Source organism: Pseudophryne corroboree, chromosome 11 (assembly GCF_028390025.1).
Source record: "Pseudophryne corroboree isolate aPseCor3 chromosome 11, aPseCor3.hap2, whole genome shotgun sequence".
NCBI classification, from domain to species: Eukaryota; Metazoa; Chordata; class Amphibia; order Anura; family Myobatrachidae; genus Pseudophryne; species Pseudophryne corroboree.
Genome location: NC_086454.1, coordinates 207,869,448 through 207,896,442, shown reverse-complemented (window position 1 = coordinate 207,896,442; position 26,995 = coordinate 207,869,448). Strand labels below are relative to the sequence as shown.

The following is a 26,995-nucleotide window of genomic DNA, read 5'->3' as shown; positions in this document are numbered from 1 at the left end:
TTCTTCCATCCTTTGTAATATCATATTAAACATTAAGGTAGCAGATTATAATCAATGACTAATGACATAAGAAAAGAAAAAAAAACGTATACTAAGCTGCTCCAGGTGAGGCTTGAACGCACAACCTCGGCATTGCTCAACAGATACTTTCTTACAAATACTGCATGCTGACCAAGTGCACCATTGGAGAACTTTGCAGCATTTATTGGTTATGCTAGATGTGGATTTTATTCAATACAATCAGTACAGTCATAAGAATTGAAAAAGAAAATCATATTTGGTGATGAATGATGAGCAACAAAGGAACATGCATGCCAGATGGCACTTGAATAAACTGTACACGGTGATAGAAAAGGTTTTAAAAAAAACAACAACAACAATGTTATCATAATAAATGTCATATTTTAGCTTCTGTGGTCATTTTTTACAAGCTAAACACTGCAAAACTGTTTTACAGTTTTAAGCAAGGATAAAATATCAACTCTAGTGATGAGACACTTGCTGTAATGACTTACACCCCAGATGGGACTTGGACCCATAACCCCTGGCTTAGGAGAACAGTGACTTATCCATTATGCCAGTGGTGCTTACTGATGTTCTTATTTAAGACTGATAGGTTTTTAATAGTCAATTATTTATTTTTGAGGAAAAAGTGTAGCTGTTTACTGTGTTCTTTGCATTACCAAGTCCAGCAAGAGATGTGCTGGTACTATCCAGAGCTGTCAGTATGGATTATCATGCTATATTGTAGAAAATCAATTTGATGCAACTGCTTTACCAACAGTATGTTAATCTTTTCCATTGCTGTTTTGTTGGCTGACTGAAGGAAGATATGCAGTGCATTTGATCCAAAGCAGATGTGTGCTGACAACTTAAATACAAACTCATGTTTGTGTTTTTTCTTTCTTTCTTCCATCCTTTGTAATATCATATTAAATATTAAGGTAGCAGATTATAATCTATGACTAATGACATAAGAAAAGGAAAAAAACAGTATACAAAGCTGAACTCACAACCTCGGCATTGCTCAACAGATACTGTCTTACAAGTACCGTGCGCTGACCAAGTGCACCACTGGAGCACTTTGCAGCATTTATTGGTTATGCTAGATGTGGATTTTATTTAATACAATCAGTACAGTCATAAGAATTGAAAAAGAAAATCATTTTTGGTGATGAATGATGAGCAATAAACGAACGTGCATGCCAGATGGCACTTGAATAAGCTGTCCACGGTGATAGAAAAGGTTTTAAAAAACAACAACAACAATGTTATCATAATAAATGTCATATTTTAGCTTCTGTGGTCATTTTTTACAAGCTAAACACTGCAAGACTGTTTTACAGTTGAAGCAAGGATAAAATATTAACTCTAGTGATGAGACACTTGCTGTAATGACTTCCACCCCAGATGGGACTTGGACCCACAACCACTGGCTTAAGAGAACAGTGCCTTATCTATTATGCCAGTGGTGCTTTCTGATGTCCTTATTTAAGACTGATAGGCTTTTAATAGTCAATGATTTATTTTTGAAAAAAAGTAAAGCTGTTTACTGTGTTCTTTGCATTACCAAATCCAGCAAGAAATGTGCTGGTACTAACCAGAGCTGTCAGTGTGGATTATCATGCTATATTGCAGAAAATCAATTTGATGCAACTGCTTTACCAAGAGTATGTTAATCTTTTCCATTGCTGTTTTGTTGGCTGACTGAAGGAAGATATGCAGTGCATTTGAACCAAAGCAGATGTGTGCTGACAGCTTAAATGCACAATCATGTTTGTGTTTTTTCTTTCTTTCTTCCATCCTTTGTAATATCATATTAAATATTAAGGTAGCAGATTATAATCAATGACTAATGACATAAGAAAAGAAAAAAAAACGTATACTAAGCTGCTCAAGGTGAGGCTTGAACGCACAACCTCGGCATTGCTCAACAGATACTTTCTTACAAATACTGCATGCTGACCAAGTGCACCATTGGAGAACTTTGCAGCATTTATTGGTTATGCTAGATGTGGATTTTATTCAATACAATCAGTACAGTCATAAGAATTGAAAAAGAAAATCATATTTGGTGATGAATGATGAGCAACAAAGGAACATGCATGCCAGATGGCACTTGAATAAACTGTACACGGTGATAGAAAAGGTTTAAAAAAAAACAACAACAATGTTATCATAATAAATGTCATATTTTAGCTTCTGTGGTCATTTTTTACAAGCTAAACACTGCAAAACTGTTTTACAGTTGAAGCAAGGATAAAATATCAACTCTAGTGATGAGACACTTGCTGTAATGACTTACACCCCAGATGGGACTTGGACCCATAACCCCTGGCTTAGGAGAACAGTGACTTATCCATTATGCCAGTGGTGCTTACTGATGTTCTTATTTAAGACTGATAGGTTTTTAATAGTCAATTATTTATTTTTGAGGAAAAAGTGTAGCTGTTTACTGTGTTCTTTGCATTACCAAGTCCAGCAAGAGATGTGCTGATACTATCCAGAGCTGTCAGTATGGATTATCATGCTATATTGCAGAAAATCAATTTGATGCAACTGCTTTACCAACAGTATGTTAATCTTTTCCATTGCTGTTTTGTTGGCTGACTGAAGGAAGATATGCAGTGCATTTGATCCAAAGCAGATGTGTGCTGACAACTTAAATACAAACTCATGTTTGTGTTTTTTCTTTCTTTCTTCCATCCTTTGTAATATCATATTAAATATTAAGGTAGCAGATTATAATCTATGACTAATGACATAAGAAAAGGAAAAAAACAGTATACAAAGTTGCTCAAGGTGAGGCTTGAACTCACAACCTCGGCATTGCTCAACAGATACTGTCTTACAAGTACCGCGTGCTGACCAAGTGCACCACTGGAGCACTTTGCAGCATTTATTGGTTATGCTAGATGTGGATTTTATTCAATATTATCAGTACAGTCATAAGAATTGAAAAAGAAAATCATTTTTGGTGATGAATGATGAGCAACAAACGAACGTGCATGCCAGATGGCACTTGAATAAGCTGTCCACGGTGATAGAAAAGGTTTAAAAAAAACAACAACTATGTTATCATAATAAATGTCATTTTTTAGCTTCTGTGGTCATTTTTTGCAAGCTAAACACTGCAAGACTGTTCTACAGTTGAAGCAAGGATAAAATATCAACTCTAGTGATGAGACACTTGATGTAATGACTTCCAACTGAGATGGGACTTAAACCCACAACCATTGTCTTAGGAGAACAGTGCCTTATCCATTATGCCAGTGGTGCTTACTGATGTCCTAATTTAAGACTGATAGGTTTTTAATAGTCAATTATTTATTTTTGAAAAAAAGTGAAGCTGTTTACTGTGTTCTTTGCATTACCAAGTCCAGCAAGAAATGTGCTGGTACTAACCAGAGCTGTCAGTATGGATTATCATGCTATATTGCAGAAAATCAATTTGATGCAACTGCTTTACCAACAGTATGTTAATCTTTTCCATTGCTGTTTTGTTGGCTGACTGAAGGAAGATATGCAGTGCATTTGAACCAAAGCAGATGTGTGCTGACAACTTAAATGCACAATCATGTTTGTGTTTTTTCTTTCTTTCGTCCATCCTTTGTAATATCATATTAAATATTAAGGTAGCAGATTATAATCAATGACTAATGACATAAGAAAAGAAAAAAAAATGTATACTAAGCTGCTCCAGGTGAGGCTTGAACTCACAACCTCAGCATTGCTCAACAGATACTGTCTTACAAGCGCCGCACGCTGACCAAGTGCACCACTGGAGAACTTTGCAGCATTTGTTGGTTATGCTAGATGTGGATTTTATTCAATACAATCAGTACAGTCATAAGAATTGAAAAAGAAAATCATTTTTGGTGATGAATGATGAGCAACAAAGGAACATGCATGCCAGATGGCACTTGAATAAGCTGTCCACGGTGATAGAAAAGGTTTAAAAAAACAACAACAATAATGTTATCATAATAAATGTCATATTTTAGCTTCTGTGGTCATTTTTTACAAGCTAAACACTGCAAGACTGTTTTACAGTTGAAGCAAGGATAAAATATCAACTCTAGTGATGAGACACTTGCTGTAATGACTTCCACCACAGATGGGACTTGGACCCACAACCCCTGGCTTAGGAGAACAGTGACTTATCCATTATGTCAGTGGTGCTTACTGATGTTCTTATTTAAGACTGATAGGTTTTTAATGGTCAATTATTTATTTTTGAGGAAAAAGTGTAGCTGTTTACTGTGTTCTTTGCATTACCAAGTCCAGCAAGAGATGTGCTGATACTATCCAGAGCTGTCAGTATGGATTATCATGCTATATTGCAGAAAATCAATTTGATGCAACTGCTTTACCAACAGTATGTTAATCTTTTCCATTGCTGTTTTGTTGGATGACTGAAGGAAGATATGCAGTGCATTTGATCCAAAGCAGATGTGTGCTGACAACTTAAATACAAACTCATGTTTGTGTTTTTTCTTTCTTTCTTCCATCCTTTGTAATATCATATTAAATATTAAGGTAGCAGATTATAATCAATGACTAATGACATAAGAAAAGAAAAAAAAAATGTATACTAAGCTGCTCCAGGTGAGGCTTGAACTCACAACCTCGGCATTGCTCAACAGATACTGTCTTACAAGTACCGCGCGCTGACCAAGTGCACCACTGGAGCACTTTGCAGCATTTGTTGGTTATGCTAGATGTGGATTTTATTCAATACAATCAGTACAGTCATTAGAATTGAAAAAGAAAATAATTTTTGGTGATGAATGATGAGCAACAAAGGAACATGCATGCCAGATGGCACTTGAATAAGCTGTCCACGGTGATAGAAAAGGTTTTAAAAAAACAACAACAATGTTATCATAATAAATGTCATATTTTAGCTACTGTGGTCATTTTTTACAAGCTAAACACTGCAAGACTGTTTTACAGTTGAAGCAAGGATAAAATATCAACTCTAGTGATGAGACACTTGCTGTAATGACTTCCACCCCAGATGGGACTTTGACCCACAACCCCTGACTAAGGAGAACAGTGACTTATCCATTATGCCAGTGGTGCTTACTGATGTTCTTATTTAAGACTGATAGGTTTTTAATGGTCAATTATTTATTTTTGAGGAAAAAGTGAAGCTGTTTACAGTGTTCTTTTCATTACCAAGTCCAGCAAGAAATGTGCTGGTACTATACAGAGCTGTCAGTATGTATTATCATGCTATATTGCAGAAAATCAATTTGATGCAACTGCTTTACCAATAGTATGTTAATATTTTCCATTGTTGTTTTGTTGGCTGACTGAAGGAAGATATGCAATGCATTAGAACCAAAGCAGATGTGTGCTGACAACTTAAATACAAACTCATGTTTGTGTTTTTTCTTTCTTTCTTCCATCCTTTGTAATATCATATTAAATATTAAGGTAGCAGATCATAATCTATGACTATTGACATAAGAAAAAGAAAAATAACTGTAAACAAAGCTGCTTCAGGTGAGGTTTGAATTCACAACCTCGGCATTGCTCAACAGATACTGTCTTATAAGTACCGCGTGCTGACAAATTGCGCCACTGGATCACTTAGCATAATCAGATGGTTATGCTACATGTGGATTTTATTCAATACAATCAGTACAGTCATATGAATTGAAAAAGAAAATAATTTTTGGTGATGAATGATGAGCAACAAAGGAACATGCATGCCAGATGGCACTTGAGTAAGCTGCCCACGGTGATAGAAAAGGTTTAAAAAAAACAACAACAATGTTATCATAATAAATGTCATATTTTAGCTTCTGTGGTTATTTTTTACATGCTAAACACCGCAAGACTGTTTTACAGTTGAAGGAAGGATAAAATATCAACTCTAGTGATGAGACACTTGCTGTAATGACTTCCACCCCAGATGAGACTTGGACCCACAACCCCTGGCTTAGGAGGACAGTGACTTATCCATTATGCCAGTGGTGCTTTCTGATGTTTTTATTTAAGACTGATAGGTTTTTAATAGTCAATTATTTATTTTTGAGGAAAAAGTGAAGCTGTTTACTGTGTTCTTTGCATTACCAAGTCCAGCAAGAAATGTGCTGGTACTATCCAGAGCTGTCAGTATGGATTATCATGCATTATTTCAGAAAATCAATTTGATGCAACTGCTTTACCAACAGTATGTTAATCTTTTCCATTGCTGTTTTGTTGGCTGACTGAATGAAGATATGCAGTGCATTAGAACCAAAGCAGATGTGTGCTGACAACTTAAATACTAACTCATGTTTGTGTTTTTTCTTTCTTTCTTCCATCCTTTGTAATATCATATTAAATATTAAGGTAGCAGATTATAATCAATGACTAATGACATAAGAAAAGAAAAAAAAAATGTATACTAAGCTGCTCCAGGTGAGGCTTGAACTCACAACCTCGGCATTGCTCAACAGATACTGTCTTACAAGTACCGCGCGCTGACCAAGTGCACCACTGGAGCACTTTGCAGCATTTGTTGGTTATGCTAGATGTGGATTTTATTCAATACAATCAGTACAGTCATTAGAATTGAAAAAGAAAATAATTTTTGGTGATGAATGATGAGCAACAAAGGAACATGCATGCCAGATGGCACTTGAATAAGCTGTCCACGGTGATAGAAAAGGTTTTAAAAAAACAACAACAATGTTATCATAATAAATGTCATATTTTAGCTACTGTGGTCATTTTTTACAAGCTAAACACTGCAAGACTGTTTTACAGTTGAAGCAAGGATAAAATATCAACTCTAGTGATGAGACACTTGCTGTAATGACTTCCACCCCAGATGGGACTTTGACCCACAACCCCTGACTAAGGAGAACAGTGACTTATCCATTATGCCAGTGGTGCTTACTGATGTTCTTATTTAAGACTGATAGGTTTTTAATGGTCAATTATTTATTTTTGAGGAAAAAGTGAAGCTGTTTACAGTGTTCTTTTCATTACCAAGTCCAGCAAGAAATGTGCTGGTACTATACAGAGCTGTCAGTATGTATTATCATGCTATATTGCAGAAAATCAATTTGATGCAACTGCTTTACCAATAGTATGTTAATATTTTCCATTGTTGTTTTGTTGGCTGACTGAAGGAAGATATGCAATGCATTAGAACCAAAGCAGATGTGTGCTGACAACTTAAATACAAACTCATGTTTGTGTTTTTTCTTTCTTTCTTCCATCCTTTGTAATATCATATTAAATATTAAGGTAGCAGATCATAATCTATGACTATTGACATAAGAAAAAGAAAAATAACTGTAAACAAAGCTGCTTCAGGTGAGGTTTGAATTCACAACCTCGGCATTGCTCAACAGATACTGTCTTATAAGTACCGCGTGCTGACAAATTGCGCCACTGGATCACTTAGCATAATCAGATGGTTATGCTACATGTGGATTTTATTCAATACAATCAGTACAGTCATATGAATTGAAAAAGAAAATAATTTTTGGTGATGAATGATGAGCAACAAAGGAACATGCATGCCAGATGGCACTTGAGTAAGCTGCCCACGGTGATAGAAAAGGTTTAAAAAAAACAACAACAATGTTATCATAATAAATGTCATATTTTAGCTTCTGTGGTTATTTTTTACATGCTAAACACCGCAAGACTGTTTTACAGTTGAAGGAAGGATAAAATATCAACTCTAGTGATGAGACACTTGCTGTAATGACTTCCACCCCAGATGAGACTTGGACCCACAACCCCTGGCTTAGGAGGACAGTGACTTATCCATTATGCCAGTGGTGCTTACTGATGTTCTTATTTAAGACTGATAGGTTTTTAATAGTCAATTATTTATTTTTGAGGAAAAAGTGTAGCTGTTTACTGTGTTCTTTGCATTACCAAGTCCAGCAAGAGATGTGCTGATACTATCCAGAGCTGTCAGTATGGATTATCATGCTATATTGCAGAAAATCAAGTTGATGCAACTGCTTTACCAACAGTATGTTAATCTTTTCCATTGCTGTTTTGTTGGCTGACTGAAGGAAGATATGCAGTGCATTTGATCCAAAGCAGATGTGTGCTGACAACTTAAATACAAACTCATGTTTGTGTTTTTTCTTTCTTTCTTCCATCCTTTGTAATATCATATTAAATATTAAGGTAGCAGATTATAATCTATGACTAATGACATAAGAAAAGGAAAAAACCAGTATACAAAGCTGCTCAAGGTGAGGCTTGAACTCACAACCTCGGCATTGCTCAACAGATACTGTCTTACAAGTACCGCGTGCTGACCAAGTGCACCACTGGAGCACTTTGCAGCATTTATTGGTTATGCTAGATGTGGATTTTATTCAATATTATCAGTACAGTCATAAGAATTGAAAAAGAAAATCATTTTTGGTGATGAATGATGAGCAACAAACGAACGTGCATGCCAGATGGCACTTGAATAAGCTGTCCACGGTGATAGAAAAGGTTTTAAAAAAACAACAACAATGTTATCATAATAAATGTCATTTTTTAGCTTCTGTGGTCATTTTTTGCAAGCTAAACACTGCAAGACTGTTCTACAGTTGAAGCAAGGATAAAATATCAACTCTAGTGATGAGACACTTGATGTAATGACTTCCAACTGAGATGGGACTTAAACCCACAACCATTGTCTTAGGAGAACAGTGCCTTATCCATTATGCCAGTGGTGCTTACTGATGTCCTAATTTAAGACTGATAGGTTTTTAATAGTCAATTATTTATTTTTGAAAAAAGTGAAGCTGTTTACTGTGTTCTTTGCATTACCAAGTCCAGCAAGAAATGTGCTGGTACTAACCAGAGCTGTCAGTATGGATTATCATGCTATATTGCAGAAAATCAATTTGATGCAACTGCTTTACCAACAGTATGTTAATCTTTTCCATTGCTGTTTTGTTGGCTGACTGAAGGAAGATATGCAGTGCATTTGAACCAAAGCAGATGTGTGCTGACAACTTAAATGCACAATCATGTTTGTGTTTTTTCTTTCTTTCTTCCATCCTTTGTAATATCATATTAAATATTAAGGTAGCAGATTATAATCAATGACTAATGACATAAGAAAAGAAAAAAAAATGTATACTAAGCTGCTCCAGTTGAGGCTTGAACTCACAACCTCGGCATTGCTCAACAGATACTGTCTTACAAGCGCCGCACGCTGACCAAGTGCACCACTGGAGAACTTTGCAGCATTTGTTGGTTATGCTAGATGTGGATTTTATTCACTACAATCAGTACAGTCATAAGAATTGAAAAAGAATATCATTTTTGGTGATGAATGATGAGCAACAAAGGTACATGCATGCCAGATGGCACTTGAATAAGCTGTCCACGGTGATAGAAAAGGTTTAAAAAAACAACAACAATAATGTTATCATAATAAATGTCATATTTTAGCTTCTTTGGTCATTTTTTACAAGCTAAACACTGCAAGACTGTTTTACAGTTGAAGCAAGGATAAAATATCAACTCTAGTGATGAGACACTTGCTGTAATGACTTCCACCACAGATGGGACTTGGACCCACAACCCCTGGCTTAGGAGAACAGTGACTTATCCATTATGCCAGTGGTGCTTACTGATGTTCTTATTTAAGACTGATAGGTTTTTAATAGTCAATTATTTATTTTTGAGGAAAAAGTGTAGCTGTTTACTGTGTTCTTTGCATTACCAAGTCCAGCAAGAGATGTGCTGATACTATCCAGAGCTGTCAGTATGGATTATCATGCTATATTGCAGAAAATCAATTTGATGCAACTGCTTTACCAACAGTATGTTAATCTTTTCCATTGCTGTTTTGTTGGATGACTGAAGGAAGATATGCAGTGCATTTGATCCAAAGCAGATGTGTGCTGACAACTTAAATACAAACTCATGTTTGTGTTTTTTCTTTCTTTCTTCCATCCTTTGTAATATCATATTAAATATTAAGGTAGCAGATTATAATCAATGACTAATGACATAAGAAAAGAAAAAAAAAATGTATACTAAGCTGCTCCAGGTGAGGCTTGAACTCACAACCTCGGCATTGCTCAACAGATACTGTCTTACAAGTACCGCGCGCTGACCAAGTGCACCACTGGAGCACTTTGCAGCATTTGTTGGTTATGCTAGATGTGGATTTTATTCAATACAATCAGTACAGTCATTAGAATTGAAAAAGAAAATAATTTTTGGTGATGAATGATGAGCAACAAAGGAACATGCATGCCAGATGGCACTTGAATAAGCTGTCCACGGTGATAGAAAAGGTTTTAAAAAAACAACAACAATGTTATCATAATAAATGTCATATTTTAGCTACTGTGGTCATTTTTTACAAGCTAAACACTGCAAGACTGTTTTACAGTTGAAGCAAGGATAAAATATCAACTCTAGTGATGAGACACTTGCTGTAATGACTTCCACCCCAGATGGGACTTTGACCCACAACCCCTGACTTAGGAGAACAGTGACTTATCCATTATGCCAGTGGTGCTTACTGATGTTCTTATTTTAGACTGATAGGTTTTTAATGGTCAATTATTTATTTTTGAGGAAAAAGTGAAGCTGTTTACAGTGTTCTTTTCATTACCAAGTCCAGCAAGAAATGTGCTGGTACTATACAGAGCTGTCAGTATGTATTATCATGCTATATTGCAGAAAATCAATTTGATGCAACTGCTTTACCAATAGTATGTTAATATTTTCCATTGTTGTTTTGTTGGCTGACTGAAGGAAGATATGCAATGCATTAGAACCAAAGCAGATGTGTGCTGACAACTTAAATACAAACTCATGTTTGTGTTTTTTCTTTCTTTCTTCCATCCTTTGTAATATCATATTAAATATTAAGGTAGCAGATCATAATCTATGACTATTGACATAAGAAAAAGAAAAATAACTGTAAACAAAGCTGCTTCAGGTGAGGCTTGAATTCACAACCTCGGCATTGCTCAACAGATACTGTCTTATAAGTACCGCGTGCTGACAAATTGCGCCACTGGAGCACTTAGCATAATCAGATGGTTATGCTACATGTGGATTTTATTCAATACAATCAGTACAGTCATATGAATTGAAAAAGAAAATAATTTTTGGTGATGAATGATGAGCAACAAAGGAACATGCATGCCAGATGGCACTTGAGTAAGCTGCCCACGGTGATAGAAAAGGTTTAAAAAAAACAACAACAATGTTATCATAATAAATGTCATATTTTAGCTTCTGTGGTTATTTTTTACATGCTAAACACCGCAAGACTGTTTTACAGTTGAAGGAAGGATAAAATATCAACTCTAGTGATGAGACACTTGCTGTAATGACTTCCACCCCAGATGAGACTTGGACCCACAACCCCTGGCTTAGGAGGACAGTGACTTATCCATTATGCCAGTGGTGCTTTCTGATGTTCTTATTTTAGACTGATAGGTTTTTAATAGTCAATTATTTATTTTTGAGGAAAAAGTGAAGCTGTTTACTGTGTTCTTTGCATTACCAAGTCCAGCAAGAAATGTGCTGGTACTATCCAGAGCTGTCAGTATGGATTATCATGCATTATTTCAGAAAATCAATTTGATGCAACTGCTTTACCAACAGTATGTTAATCTTTTCCATTGCTGTTTTGTTGGCTGACTGAATGAAGATATGCAGTGCATTAGAACCAAAGCAGATGTGTGCTGACAACTTAAATACTAACTCATGTTTGTGTTTTTTCTTTCTTTCTTCCATCCTTTGTAATATCATATTAAATATTAAGGTAGCAGATTATAATCAATGACTAATGACATAAGAAAAGAAAAAAAAACATAAACTAAGCTGCTCCAGGTGAGGCTTGAACGCACAACCTCGGCATTGCTCAACAGATACTTTCTTACAAAAACCGCATGCTGACCAAGTGCACCACTGGAGAACTTTGCAACATTTATTGGTTATGCTAGATGTGGATTTTATTCAATACAATCAGTACAGTCATAAGAATTGAAAAAGAAAATCATTTGTGGTGATGAATGATGAGCAACAAAGGAACATGCATGCCAGATGGCACTTGAATAAGCTGTACACGGTGATAGAAAAGGTTTTAAAAAAACAACAACAGTGTTATCATAATAAATGTCAAATTTTAGCTTCTGTGGTCATTTTTTACAAGCTAAACACTGCAAAACTGTTTTACAGTTGAAGCAAGGATAAAATATCAACTCTAGTGATGAGACACTTGCTGTAATGACTTACACCCCAGATAGGACTTGGACCCATAACCCCTAGCTTAGGAGAACAGTGACTTATCCATTATGCCAGTGGTGCTTACTGATGTTCTTATTTAAGACTGATAGGTTTTTAATAGTCAATTATTTATTTTTGAGGAAAAAGTGTAGCTGTTTACTGTGTTCTTTGCATTACCAAGTCCAGCAAGAGATGTGCTGGTACTATCCAGAGCTGTCAGTATGGATTATCATGCTATATTGCAGAAATTCAATTTGATGCAACTGCTTTACCAACAGTATGTTAATCTTTTCCATTGCTGTTTTGTTGGATGACTGAAGGAAGATATGCAGTGCATTTGATCCAAAGCAGATGTGTGCTGACAACTTAAATACAAACTCATGTTTGTGTTTTTTCTTTCTTTCTTCCATCCTTTGTAATATCATATTAAATATTAAGGTAGCAGATTATAATCTATGACTAATGACATAAGAAAAGGAAAAAAACAGTATACAAAGCTGAACTCACAACCTCGGCATTGCTCAACAGATACTGTCTTACAAGTACCGTGCGCTGACCAAGTGCACCACTGGAGCACTTTGCAGCATTTATTGGTTATGCTAGATGTGGATTTTATTCAATACAATCAGTACAGTCATAAGAATTGAAAAAGAAAATCATTTTTGGTGATGAATGATGAGCAACAAACGAACGTGCATGCCAGATGGCACTTGAATAAGCTGTCCACGGTGATAGAAAAGGTTTAAAAAACAACAACAACAATGTTATCATAATAAATGTCATATTTTAGCTTCTGTGGTCATTTTTTACAAGCTAAACACTGCAAGACTGTTTTACAGTTGAAGCAAGGATAAAATATTAACTCTAGTGATGAGACACTTGCTGTAATGACTTCCACCCCAGATGGGACTTGGACCCACAACCACTGGCTTAAGAGAACAGTGCCTTATCCATTATGCCAGTGGTGCTTTCTGATGTCCTTATTTAAGACTGATAGGCTTTTAATAGTCAATTATTTATTTTTGAAAAAAAGTGAAGCTGTTTACTGTGTTCTTTGCATTACCAAATCCAGCAAGAAATGTGCTGGTACTAACCAGAGCTGTCAGTGTGGATTATCATGCTATATTGCAGAAAATCAATTTGATGCAACTGCTTTACCAACAGTATGTTAATCTTTTCCATTGCTGTTTTGTTGGCTGACTGAAGGAAGATATGCAGTGCATTTGAACCAAAGCAGATGTGTGCTGACAGCTTAAATGCACAATCATGTTTGTGTTTTTTCTTTCTTTCTTCCATCCTTTGTAATATCATATTAAATATTAAGGTAGCAGATTATAATCAATGACTAATGACATAAGAAAAGAAAAAAAAAGTATACTAAGCTGCTCCAGGTGAGGCTTGAACGCACAACCTCGGCATTGCTCAACAGATACTTTCTTACAAATACTGCATGCTGACCAAGTGCACCATTGGAGAACTTTGCAGCATTTATTGGTTATGCTAGATGTGGATTTTATTCAATACAATCAGTACAGTCATAAGAATTGAAAAAGAAAATCATATTTGGTGATGAATGATGAGCAACAAAGGAACATGCATGCCAGATGGCACTTGAATAAACTGTACACGGTGATAGAAAAGGTTTTAAAAAAAACAACAACAATGTTATCATAATAAATGTCATATTTTAGCTTCTGTGGTCATTTTTTACAAGCTAAACACTGCAAAACTGTTTTACAGTTGAAGCAAGGATAAAATATCAACTCTAGTGATGAGACACTTGCTGTAATGACTTACACCCCAGATGGGACTTGGACCCATAACCCCTAGCTTAGGAGAACAGTGACTTATCCATTATGCCAGTGGTGCTTACTGATGTTCTTATTTAAGACTGATAGGTTTTTAATAGTCAATTATTTATTTTTGAGGAAAAAGTGTAGCTGTTTACTGTGTTCTTTGCATTACCAAGTCCAGCAAGAGATGTGCTGATACTATCCAGAGCTGTCAGTATGGATTATCATGCTATATTGCAGAAAATCAAGTTGATGCAACTGCTTTACCAACAGTATGTTAATCTTTTCCATTGCTGTTTTGTTGGCTGACTGAAGGAAGATATGCAGTGCATTTGATCCAAAGCAGATGTGTGCTGACAACTTAAATACAAACTCATGTTTGTGTTTTTTCTTTCTTTCTTCCATCCTTTGTAATATCATATTAAATATTAAGGTAGCAGATTATAATCTATGACTAATGACATAAGAAAAGGAAAAAACCAGTATACAAAGCTGCTCAAGGTGAGGCTTGAACTCACAACCTCGGCATTGCTCAACAGATACTGTCTTACAAGTACCGCGTGCTGACCAAGTGCACCACTGGAGCACTTTGCAGCATTTATTGGTTATGCTAGATGTGGATTTTATTCAATATTATCAGTACAGTCATAAGAATTGAAAAAGAAAATCATTTTTGGTGATGAATGATGAGCAACAAACGAACGTGCATGCCAGATGGCACTTGAATAAGCTGTCCACGGTGATAGAAAAGGTTTTAAAAAAACAACAACAATGTTATCATAATAAATGTCATTTTTTAGCTTCTGTGGTCATTTTTTGCAAGCTAAACACTGCAAGACTGTTCTACAGTTGAAGCAAGGATAAAATATCAACTCTAGTGATGAGACACTTGATGTAATGACTTCCAACTGAGATGGGACTTAAACCCACAACCATTGTCTTAGGAGAACAGTGCCTTATCCATTATGCCAGTGGTGCTTACTGATGTCCTAATTTAAGACTGATAGGTTTTTAATAGTCAATTATTTATTTTTGAAAAAAGTGAAGCTGTTTACTGTGTTCTTTGCATTACCAAGTCCAGCAAGAAATGTGCTGGTACTAACCAGAGCTGTCAGTATGGATTATCATGCTATATTGCAGAAAATCAATTTGATGCAACTGCTTTACCAACAGTATGTTAATCTTTTCCATTGCTGTTTTGTTGGCTGACTGAAGGAAGATATGCAGTGCATTTGAACCAAAGCAGATGTGTGCTGACAACTTAAATGCACAATCATGTTTGTGTTTTTTCTTTCTTTCTTCCATCCTTTGTAATATCATATTAAATATTAAGGTAGCAGATTATAATCAATGACTAATGACATAAGAAAAGAAAAAAAAATGTATACTAAGCTGCTCCAGTTGAGGCTTGAACTCACAACCTCGGCATTGCTCAACAGATACTGTCTTACAAGCGCCGCACGCTGACCAAGTGCACCACTGGAGAACTTTGCAGCATTTGTTGGTTATGCTAGATGTGGATTTTATTCACTACAATCAGTACAGTCATAAGAATTGAAAAAGAATATCATTTTTGGTGATGAATGATGAGCAACAAAGGTACATGCATGCCAGATGGCACTTGAATAAGCTGTCCACGGTGATAGAAAAGGTTTAAAAAAACAACAACAATAATGTTATCATAATAAATGTCATATTTTAGCTTCTTTGGTCATTTTTTACAAGCTAAACACTGCAAGACTGTTTTACAGTTGAAGCAAGGATAAAATATCAACTCTAGTGATGAGACACTTGCTGTAATGACTTCCACCACAGATGGGACTTGGACCCACAACCCCTGGCTTAGGAGAACAGTGACTTATCCATTATGCCAGTGGTGCTTACTGATGTTCTTATTTAAGACTGATAGGTTTTTAATAGTCAATTATTTATTTTTGAGGAAAAAGTGTAGCTGTTTACTGTGTTCTTTGCATTACCAAGTCCAGCAAGAGATGTGCTGATACTATCCAGAGCTGTCAGTATGGATTATCATGCTATATTGCAGAAAATCAATTTGATGCAACTGCTTTACCAACAGTATGTTAATCTTTTCCATTGCTGTTTTGTTGGATGACTGAAGGAAGATATGCAGTGCATTTGATCCAAAGCAGATGTGTGCTGACAACTTAAATACAAACTCATGTTTGTGTTTTTTCTTTCTTTCTTCCATCCTTTGTAATATCATATTAAATATTAAGGTAGCAGATTATAATCAATGACTAATGACATAAGAAAAGAAAAAAAAATGTATACTAAGCTGCTCCAGGTGAGGCTTGAACTCACAACCTCGGCATTGCTCAACAGATACTGTCTTACAAGTACCGCGCGCTGACCAAGTGCACCACTGGAGCACTTTGCAGCATTGTTGGTTATGCTAGATGTGGATTTTATTCAATACAATCAGTACAGTCATTAGAATTGAAAAAGAAAATAATTTTTGGTGATGAATGATGAGCAACAAAGGAACATGCATGCCAGATGGCACTTGAATAAGCTGTCCACGGTGATAGAAAAGGTTTTAAAAAAACAACAACAATGTTATCATAATAAATGTCATATTTTAGCTACTGTGGTCATTTTTTACAAGATAAACACTGCAAGACTGTTTTACAGTTGAAGCAAGGATAAAATATCAACTCTAGTGATGAGACACTTGCTGTAATGACTTCCACCCCAGATGGGACTTTGACCCACAACCCCTGACTTAGGAGAACAGTGACTTATCCATTATGCCAGTGGTGCTTACTGATGTTCTTATTTAAGACTGATAGGTTTTTAATGGTCAATTAATTATTTTTGAGGAAAAAGTGAAGCTGTTTACAGTGTTCTTTTCATTACCAAGTCCAGCAAGAAATGTGCTGGTACTATACAGAGCTGTCAGTATGTATTATCATGCTATATTGCAGAAAATCAATTTGATGCAACTGCTTTACCAATAGTATGTTAATATTTTCCATTGTTGTTTTGTTGGCTGACTGAAGGAAGATATGCAATGCATTAGAACCAAAGCAGATGTGTGCTGACAACTTAAATACAAACTCATGTTTGTGTTTTTTCTTTCTTTCTTCCATCCTTTGTAATATCATATTAAATATTAAGGTAGCAGTTTATAATCAATGACTATTGACATAAGAAAAAGAATAAAAACAGTAAACAAAGCAGCTCCAGGTGAGGCTTGAACTCACAACCTCAGCATTGCTCAACAGATACTGTCTTACAAGTACCGCGCGCTGACAAATTGCGCCACTGGAGCATTTAGCAGCATCAATTGGTTATACTAGATGGGAATTTTATTCAATACAATCAGTACAGTCATAAGAATTTAAAAAGAAAATTATTTTTGGTGATGAATGATGAGCAACAAACGAACGTGCATGCCAGATGGCACTTGAATAAGCTGTCCACGGTGATAGAAAAGGTTTAAAAAAAACAACAACAATGTTATCATAATAAATGTAATTTTTTAGCTTCTGTGGTCATTTTTTGCAAGCTAAACACTGCAAGACTGTTGTACAGTTGAAGCAAGGATAAAATATCAACTCTAGTGATGAGACACTTGCTGTAATGACTTCAAACTGAGATGGGACTTAAACCCACAACCATCGGCTTAGGAGAACAGTGCCTTATCCATTATGCCAGTGGTGCTTACTGATATCCTAATTTAAGACTGATAGGTTTTTAATAGTCAATTATTTATTTTTGAAAAAAAGTGAAGCTGTTTACTGTGTTCTTTGCATTACCAAGTCCAGCAAGAAATGTGCTGTTACTAACCAGAGCTGTCAGTATGGATTATCATGCTATATTGCAGAAAATCAATTTGATGCAACTGCTTTACCAACAGTATGTTAATCTTTTCCATTGCTGTTTTGTTGGCTGACTGAAGGAAGATATGCAGTGCATTTGAACCAAAGCAGATGTGTGCTGACAACTTAAATGCACAATCATGTTTGTGTTTTTTCTTTCTTTCTTCCATCCTTTGTAATATCATATTAAATATTAAGGTAGCAGATTATAATCAATGACTAATGACATAAGAAAAGAAAAAAAAACGTATACTAAGCTGCTCCAGGTGAGGCTTGAACTCACAACCTCGGCATTGCTCAACAGATACTGTCTTACAAGTACCACACGCTGACCAAGTGCACCACTGGAGAACTTTGCAGCATTTATTGGTTATGCTAGATGTGGATTTTATTCAATACAATCAGTACAGTCATAAGAATTGAAAAAGAAAATCATTTTTGGTGATGAATGATGAGCAACAAAGGAACATGCATGCCAGATGGCACTTGAATAAGCTGTCCACGGTGATAGAAAAGGTTTAAAAAACAACAACAATAATGTTATCATAATAAATGTCATATTTTAGCTTCTGTGGTCATTTTTTAAAAGCTAAACACTGCAAGACTGTTTTACAGTTGAAGCAAGGATAAAATATCAACTCTAGTGATGAGACACTTGCTGTAATGACTTCCACCCCAGATGGGACTTGGACCCACAACCCCTGGCTTAGGAGAACAGTGACTTATCCATTATGCCAGTGGTGCTTACTGATGTTCTTATTTAAGACTGATAGGTTTTTAATAGTCAATTATTTATTTTTGAGGAAAAAGTGAAGCTGTTTACAGTGTTCTTTTCATTACCAAGTCCAGCAAGAAATGTGCTGGTACTATACAGAGCTGTCAGTATGGATTATCATGCTATATTGCAGAAAATCAATTTGATGCAACTGCTTTACCAATAGTATGTTAATATTTTCCATTGTTGTTTTGTTGGCTGACTGAAGGAAGATATGCAGTGCATTAGAACTAAAGCAGATGTGTGCTGACAACTTAAATACTTACTCATGTTTGTGTTTTTTTCTTTCTTTCTTCCATCCTTTGTAATATCATATTAAATATTAAGGTAGCAGATCATAATCTATGACTATTGACATAAGAAAAAGAAAAAAAAAGTAAACAAAGCTGCTTCAGGTGAAGTTTGAACTCACAACCTCGGCATTGCTCAACAGATACTGTCTTATAAGTACCGTGCGCTGACCAATTGCGCCACTGGAGCACTTAGCAGCATCAATTGGTTATGCTAGATGTGGCTTTTATTCAATACAATCAGTACAGTCATAAGAAATGAAAAAGAAAATCATTTTTGGTGATGAATGATGAGCAACAAACGAACGTGCATGCCAGATGGCACTTGAATAAGTTGTCCACGGTGATAGAAAAGGTTTAAAAAAAACAACAACAATGTTATCATAATAAATGTCATTTTTTAGCTTCTGTGGTCATTTTTTGCAAGCTAAACACTGCAAGACTGTTGTACAGTTGAAGCAAGGATAAAATATCAACTCTAGTGATGAGACACTTGCTGTAATGACTTCAAACTCAGATGGGACTTAAACCCACAACCACTGGCTTAGGAGAACAGTGCCTTATCCATTATGCCAGTGGTGCTTACTGATGTCCTTATTTAAGACTGATCGGTTTTTAATAGTCAATTATTTATTTATTTTTAAAAAGTGAAGCTGTTTACTGTGTTCTTTGCATTACCAAGTCCAGCAAGAAATGTGCTGGTACTATCCAGAGCTGTCAGTATGGATTATCATGCTATATTGCAGAAAATCAATTTGATGCAACTGCTTTACCAACAGTATGTTAATCTTTTCCATTGCTGTTTTGTTGGCTGACTGAAGGAAGATATGCAGTGCATTTGAACCAAAGCAGATGTGTGCTGACAACTTAAATGCACAATCATGTTTGTGTTTTTTCTTTATTTCTTCCATCCTTTGTAATATCATATTAAATATTAAGGTAGCAGTTTATAATCAATGACTAATGACATAAGAAAAGGAAAAAAACATTATACAAAGCTGATCCAGGAGAAGCTTGAAGTCACAACCTCGGCATTGCTCAACAGATACTGTCTTAAAAGTATTGTGCACTGACCAATTGCACCAATGGAACACTTTGCAGCATTAATTGGTTATGCTAGATGTGGATTTTATTCAATACAATCAGTACAGTCATAAGAATTGAAAAAGAAAATCATTTTTGGTGATGAATGATGAGCAACAAAGGAACATGCATGCCAGATGGCACTTGAATAAGCTGTCCACGGTGATAGAAAAGGTTTAAAATAAGCCAACAACAATGTCATCTTAATAAATGCCATATTTAGCTTCTGTGGTCATTTTTTGCAAACTAAACACTGCAAGACTGTTGTACAGTTGAAGCAAGGATAAAATATCAACTCTAGTGATGAGACACTTGCTATAATGACATCAAACTCAGATGGGACTTAAACCCACAACCACTGGCTTAGGAGAACAGTGCCTTATCAATTATGCCAGTGGTGCTTACTGATGTCCTTATTTAAGACTGATCGGTTTTTAATAGTCAATTATTTATTTATTTTAAAAAGTGAAGCTGTTTACTGTATTCTTTGCATTACCAAGTCCAGCAAGAAATGTGCTGGTACTATCCAGAGCTGTCAGTATGGATTATCATGCTATATTGCAGAAAATCAATTTGATGCAACTGCTTTACCAACAGTATGTTAATCTTTTACATTGCTGTTTTGTTGGCTGACTGAAGGAAGATATGCAGTGCATTTGAACCAAAGCAGATGTGTGCTGACAACTTAAATGCACAATCATGTTTGTGTTTTTTCTTTCTTTCTTCAATACTTTGTAATATCATATTAAATATTAAGGTAGCAGTTTATAATCAATGACTATTGACATAAGAAAAAGAATAAAAACAGTAAACAAAGCAGCTCCAGGTGAGGCTTGAACTCACAACCTCAGCATTGCTCAACAGATACTGTCTTACAAGTACCGCGCGCTGACAAATTGCGCCACTGGAGCATTTAGCAGCATCAATTGGTTATACTAGATGGGAATTTTATTCAATACAATCAGTACAGTCATAAGAATTTAAAAAGAAAATTATTTTTGGTGATGAATGATGAGCAACAAACGAACGTGCATGCCAGATGGCACTTGAATAAGCTGTCCACGGTGATAGAAAAGGTTTAAAAAAAACAACAACAATGTTATCATAATAAATGTAATTTTTTAGCTTCTGTGGTCATTTTTTGCAAGCTAAACACTGCAAGACTGTTGTACAGTTGAAGCAAGGATAAAATATCAACTCTAGTGATGAGACACTTGCTGTAATGACTTCAAACTGAGATGGGACTTAAACCCACAACCATCGGCTTAGGAGAACAGTGCCTTATCCATTATGCCAGTGGTGCTTACTGATATCCTAATTTAAGACTGATAGGTTTTTAATAGTCAATTATTTATTTTTGAAAAAAAGTGAAGCTGTTTACTGTGTTCTTTGCATTACCAAGTCCAGCAAGAAATGTGCTGTTACTAACCAGAGCTGTCAGTATGGATTATCATGCTATATTGCAGAAAATCAATTTGATGCAACTGCTTTACCAACAGTATGTTAATCTTTTCCATTGCTGTTTTGTTGGCTGACTGAAGGAAGATATGCAGTGCATTTGAACCAAAGCAGATGTGTGCTGACAACTTAAATGCACAATCATGTTTGTGTTTTTTCTTTCTTTCTTCCATCCTTTGTAATATCATATTAAATATTAAGGTAGCAGATTATAATCAATGACTAATGACATAAGAAAAGAAAAAAAAACGTATACTAAGCTGCTCCAGGTGAGGCTTGAACTCACAACCTCGGCATTGCTCAACAGATACTGTCTTACAAGTACCACACGCTGACCAAGTGCACCACTGGAGAACTTTGCAGCATTTATTGGTTATGCTAGATGTGGATTTTATTCAATACAATCAGTACAGTCATAAGAATTGAAAAAGAAAATCATTTTTGGTGATGAATGATGAGCAACAAAGGAACATGCATGCCAGATGGCACTTGAATAAGCTGTCCACGGTGATAGAAAAGGTTTAAAAAACAACAACAATAATGTTATCATAATAAATGTCATATTTTAGCTTCTGTGGTCATTTTTTAAAAGCTAAACACTGCAAGACTGTTTTACAGTTGAAGCAAGGATAAAATATCAACTCTAGTGATGAGACACTTGCTGTAATGACTTCCACCCCAGATGGGACTTGGACCCACAACCCCTGGCTTAGGAGAACAGTGACTTATCCATTATGCCAGTGGTGCTTACTGATGTTCTTATTTAAGACTGATAGGTTTTTAATAGTCAATTATTTATTTTTGAGGAAAAAGTGAAGCTGTTTACAGTGTTCTTTTCATTACCAAGTCCAGCAAGAAATGTGCTGGTACTATACAGAGCTGTCAGTATGGATTATCATGCTATATTGCAGAAAATCAATTTGATGCAACTGCTTTACCAATAGTATGTTAATATTTTCCATTGTTGTTTTGTTGGCTGACTGAAGGAAGATATGCAGTGCATTAGAACTAAAGCAGATGTGTGCTGACAACTTAAATACTTACTCATGTTTGTGTTTTTTTCTTTCTTTCTTCCATCCTTTGTAATATCATATTAAATATTAAGGTAGCAGATCATAATCTATGACTATTGACATAAGAAAAAGAAAAAAAAAGTAAACAAAGCTGCTTCAGGTGAAGTTTGAACTCACAACCTCGGCATTGCTCAACAGATACTGTCTTATAAGTACCGTGCGCTGACCAATTGCGCCACTGGAGCACTTAGCAGCATCAATTGGTTATGCTAGATGTGGCTTTTATTCAATACAATCAGTACAGTCATAAGAAATGAAAAAGAAAATCATTTTTGGTGATGAATGATGAGCAACAAACGAACGTGCATGCCAGATGGCACTTGAATAAGTTGTCCACGGTGATAGAAAAGGTTTAAAAAAAACAACAACAATGTTATCATAATAAATGTCATTTTTTAGCTTCTGTGGTCATTTTTTGCAAGCTAAACACTGCAAGACTGTTGTACAGTTGAAGCAAGGATAAAATATCAACTCTAGTGATGAGACACTTGCTGTAATGACTTCAAACTCAGATGGGACTTAAACCCACAACCACTGGCTTAGGAGAACAGTGCCTTATCCATTATGCCAGTGGTGCTTACTGATGTCCTTATTTAAGACTGATCGGTTTTTAATAGTCAATTATTTATTTATTTTTAAAAAGTGAAGCTGTTTACTGTGTTCTTTGCATTACCAAGTCCAGCAAGAAATGTGCTGGTACTATCCAGAGCTGTCAGTATGGATTATCATGCTATATTGCAGAAAATCAATTTGATGCAACTGCTTTACCAACAGTATGTTAATCTTTTCCATTGCTGTTTTGTTGGCTGACTGAAGGAAGATATGCAGTGCATTTGAACCAAAGCAGATGTGTGCTGACAACTTAAATGCACAATCATGTTTGTGTTTTTTCTTTATTTCTTCCATCCTTTGTAATATCATATTAAATATTAAGGTAGCAGTTTATAATCAATGACTAATGACATAAGAAAAGGAAAAAAACATTATACAAAGCTGATCCAGGAGAAGCTTGAAGTCACAACCTCGGCATTGCTCAACAGATACTGTCTTAAAAGTATTGTGCACTGACCAATTGCACCAATGGAACACTTTGCAGCATTAATTGGTTATGCTAGATGTGGATTTTATTCAATACAATCAGTACAGTCATAAGAATTGAAAAAGAAAATCATTTTTGGTGATGAATGATGAGCAACAAAGGAACATGCATGCCAGATGGCACTTGAATAAGCTGTCCACGGTGATAGAAAAGGTTTAAAATAAGCCAACAACAATGTCATCTTAATAAATGCCATATTTAGCTTCTGTGGTCATTTTTTGCAAACTAAACACTGCAAGACTGTTGTACAGTTGAAGCAAGGATAAAATATCAACTCTAGTGATGAGACACTTGCTATAATGACATCAAACTCAGATGGGACTTAAACCCACAACCACTGGCTTAGGAGAACAGTGCCTTATCAATTATGCCAGTGGTGCTTACTGATGTCCTTATTTAAGACTGATCGGTTTTTAATAGTCAATTATTTATTTATTTTAAAAAGTGAAGCTGTTTACTGTATTCTTTGCATTACCAAGTCCAGCAAGAAATGTGCTGGTACTATCCAGAGCTGTCAGTATGGATTATCATGCTATATTGCAGAAAATCAATTTGATGCAACTGCTTTACCAACAGTATGTTAATCTTTTACATTGCTGTTTTGTTGGCTGACTGAAGGAAGATATGCAGTGCATTTGAACCAAAGCAGATGTGTGCTGACAACTTAAATGCACAATCATGTTTGTGTTTTTTCTTTCTTTCTTCAATACTTTGTAATATCATATTAAATATTAAGGTAGCAGTTTATAATCAATGACTATTGACATAAGAAAAAGAATGAAAACAGTAAACAAAGCTGCTCCAGGTGAGGTTTGAACTTACAACCTCGACATTGCTCAACAGATACTGTTTTATAAGAACCGCGCGCTGACCAATTGTGCCACTGGAGCACTTAGCAACATCTGTTGGTTATGCTAGAGGTGTATTTTATTCAATACAATCAGTACAGTCATAAGAATTGAAAAAGAAAATCATTTTTGGTGATGAATGATGAGCAACAAATGAACGTGCATGCCAGATGGCACTTGAATAAGCTGTCCACGGTGATAGAAAAGGTTTAAAAAAAACAACAACAATGTTATCATAATAAATGTCATTTTTTAGCTTCTGTGGTCATTTTTTGCCAGCTAAACACTGCAAGACTGTTGTACAGTTGAAGCAAGGATAAAATATTAACTCTAGTGATGAGACACTTGCTGTAATGACTTCCAACTCAGATTGGACTTAAACCCACAACCACTGGCTTAGGAGAACAGTGCCTTATCAATTATGCCAGTGGTGCTTACTGATGTCCTTATTTAAGACTGATCGGTTTTTAATAGTCAATTATTTATTTATTTTAAAAAGTGAAGCTGTTTACTGTATTCTTTGCATTACCAAGTCCAGCAAGAAATGTGCTGGTACTATCCAGAGCTGTCAGTATGGATTATCATGCTATATTGCAGAAAATCAATTTGATGCAACTGCTTTACCAACAGTATGTTAATCTTTTACATTGCTGTTTTGTTGGCTGACTGAAGGAAGATATGCAGTGCATTTGAACCAAAGCAGATGTGTGCTGACAACTTAAATGCACAATCATGTTTGTGTTTTTTCTTTCTTTCTTCAATACTTTGTAATATCATATTAAATATTAAGGTAGCAGTTTATAATCAATGACTATTGACATAAGAAAAAGAATGAAAACAGTAAACAAAGCTGCTCCAGGTGAGGTTTGAACTTACAACCTCGACATTGCTCAACAGATACTGTTTTATAAGAACCGCGCGCTGACCAATTGTGCCACTGGAGCACTTAGCAACATCTGTTGGTTATGCTAGAGGTGGATTTTATTCAATACAATCAGTACAGTCATAAGAATTGAAAAAGAAAATCATTTTTGGTGATGAATGATGAGCAACAAATGAACGTGCATGCCAGATGGCACTTGAATAAGCTGTCCACGGTGATAGAAAAGGTTTAAAAAAAACAACAACAATGTTATCATAATAAATGTCATTTTTTAGCTTCTGTGGTCATTTTTTGCAAGCTAAACACTGCAAGACTGTTGTACAGTTGAAGCAAGGATAAAATATCAACTCTAGTGATGAGACACTTGCTGTAATGACTTCCAACTCAGATTGGACTTAAACCCACATCCACTGGTTTAGGAGAACAGTGCCTTATCCATTATGCCAGTGGTGCTTACTGATGTCCTTATTTAAGACTGATAGGTTTTTAATAGTCAATTATTTATTTTTGAAAAAAAGTGAAGCTGTTTACTGTGTTCATTGCATGACCAAGTCCAGCATGAAATGATGCTGGTACTATGCAGAGCTGTCAGTATGGATTATCATGCTATATTGCAGAAAATCAATTTGATGCAACTGCTTTACCAACAGTATGTTAATCTTTCCATTGCTGTTTTGTTGGCTGACTGAAGGAAGATATGCAGTGCATTTGAACCAAAGCAGATGTGTGCTGACAACTTAAATGCACAATCATGTTTGTGTTTTTTCTTTCTTCCTTCCATCCTTTGTAATATCATATTAAATATTAAGGTAGCAGTTTATAATCAATGATTATTGACATAAGAAAAAGAATGAAAACAGTAAACAAAGCTGCTCCAGGTGAGGTTTGAACTTACAACCTCGACATTGCTCAACAGATACTGTCTTATAAGTACCACGCACTGACCAATTGCGCCACTGGAGCACTTAGCAGCATCTGTTGGTTATGCTAGAGGTGGATTTTATTCAATACAATCAGTACAGTCATAAGAATTGAAAAAGAAAATTATTTTTGGTGATGAATGATGAGCAACAAACGAACGTGCATGCCAGATGGCACTTGAATAAGCTGTCCACGGTGATAGAAAAGGTTTAAAATAAACCAACAACAATGTCATCATAATAAATGCCATATTTAGCTTCTGTGGTCATTTTTCACAGGCTAAACACTGCAAGACTGTTTTACAGTTGAAGCAAGGATAAAATATCAACTCTAGTGATGAGACACTTGCTGTAATGACTTCCACCCTAGATGGGACTTGGACCCACAACCCCTGGCTTAGGAGGACAGTAACTTATCCATTATGCCAGTGGTGCTTACTGATGTTCTTATTTAAGACTGTTAGGTTTTTAATTCTCAATTATTTATTTTTGAGGAAAAAGTGAAGCTGTTTACTGTGTTCTTTGCATTACCAAGTCCAGCAGGAAATGTGCTGGTACTATCCAGAGCTGTCAGTATGGATTATCATGCTATATTGCAGAAAATCAATTTGATGCAACTGCTTTACCAACAGTATGTTAATCTTTTCCATTGCTGTTTTGTTGGCTGACTGAAGGAAGATACGCAGTGCATTTGAACCAAAGCAGA

The 26,995-nt window shown here is 35.6% G+C and overlaps 9 non-coding genes across 9 annotated transcripts; all 9 read right to left on the bottom strand.

Annotated features, from left to right (window-relative positions):
• Nucleotides 1-2,794: 2,794 nt before the first annotated feature.
• On the bottom strand, nt 2,795-2,887 carry TRNAT-UGU (transfer RNA threonine (anticodon UGU)). The gene is given in 2 exon segments: nt 2,795-2,830; nt 2,850-2,887. It is a non-coding gene; the product is annotated as a tRNA-Thr (tRNA).
• A 1,713-nt stretch (nt 2,888-4,600) lies between these two features.
• On the bottom strand, nt 4,601-4,693 carry TRNAT-UGU (transfer RNA threonine (anticodon UGU)). The gene is given in 2 exon segments: nt 4,601-4,636; nt 4,656-4,693. It is a non-coding gene; the product is annotated as a tRNA-Thr (tRNA).
• A 1,713-nt stretch (nt 4,694-6,406) lies between these two features.
• On the bottom strand, nt 6,407-6,499 carry TRNAT-UGU (transfer RNA threonine (anticodon UGU)). The gene is given in 2 exon segments: nt 6,407-6,442; nt 6,462-6,499. It is a non-coding gene; the product is annotated as a tRNA-Thr (tRNA).
• A 1,712-nt stretch (nt 6,500-8,211) lies between these two features.
• Nucleotides 8,212-8,304, bottom strand: TRNAT-UGU (transfer RNA threonine (anticodon UGU)). Its single transcript is given in 2 exon segments — nt 8,212-8,247; nt 8,267-8,304. It is a non-coding gene; the product is annotated as a tRNA-Thr (tRNA).
• Nucleotides 8,305-10,016: 1,712 nt separating this feature from the next.
• On the bottom strand, nt 10,017-10,109 carry TRNAT-UGU (transfer RNA threonine (anticodon UGU)). The gene is given in 2 exon segments: nt 10,017-10,052; nt 10,072-10,109. It is a non-coding gene; the product is annotated as a tRNA-Thr (tRNA).
• Nucleotides 10,110-14,511: 4,402 nt separating this feature from the next.
• Nucleotides 14,512-14,604, bottom strand: TRNAT-UGU (transfer RNA threonine (anticodon UGU)). The gene is given in 2 exon segments: nt 14,512-14,547; nt 14,567-14,604. It is a non-coding gene; the product is annotated as a tRNA-Thr (tRNA).
• Nucleotides 14,605-16,315: 1,711 nt separating this feature from the next.
• On the bottom strand, nt 16,316-16,408 carry TRNAT-UGU (transfer RNA threonine (anticodon UGU)). The gene is given in 2 exon segments: nt 16,316-16,351; nt 16,371-16,408. It is a non-coding gene; the product is annotated as a tRNA-Thr (tRNA).
• An 809-nt stretch (nt 16,409-17,217) lies between these two features.
• Nucleotides 17,218-17,310, bottom strand: TRNAT-UGU (transfer RNA threonine (anticodon UGU)). The gene is given in 2 exon segments: nt 17,218-17,253; nt 17,273-17,310. It is a non-coding gene; the product is annotated as a tRNA-Thr (tRNA).
• A 3,516-nt stretch (nt 17,311-20,826) lies between these two features.
• On the bottom strand, nt 20,827-20,919 carry TRNAT-UGU (transfer RNA threonine (anticodon UGU)). The gene is given in 2 exon segments: nt 20,827-20,862; nt 20,882-20,919. It is a non-coding gene; the product is annotated as a tRNA-Thr (tRNA).
• Between the last annotated feature and the right edge of the window lie 6,076 nt (nt 20,920-26,995).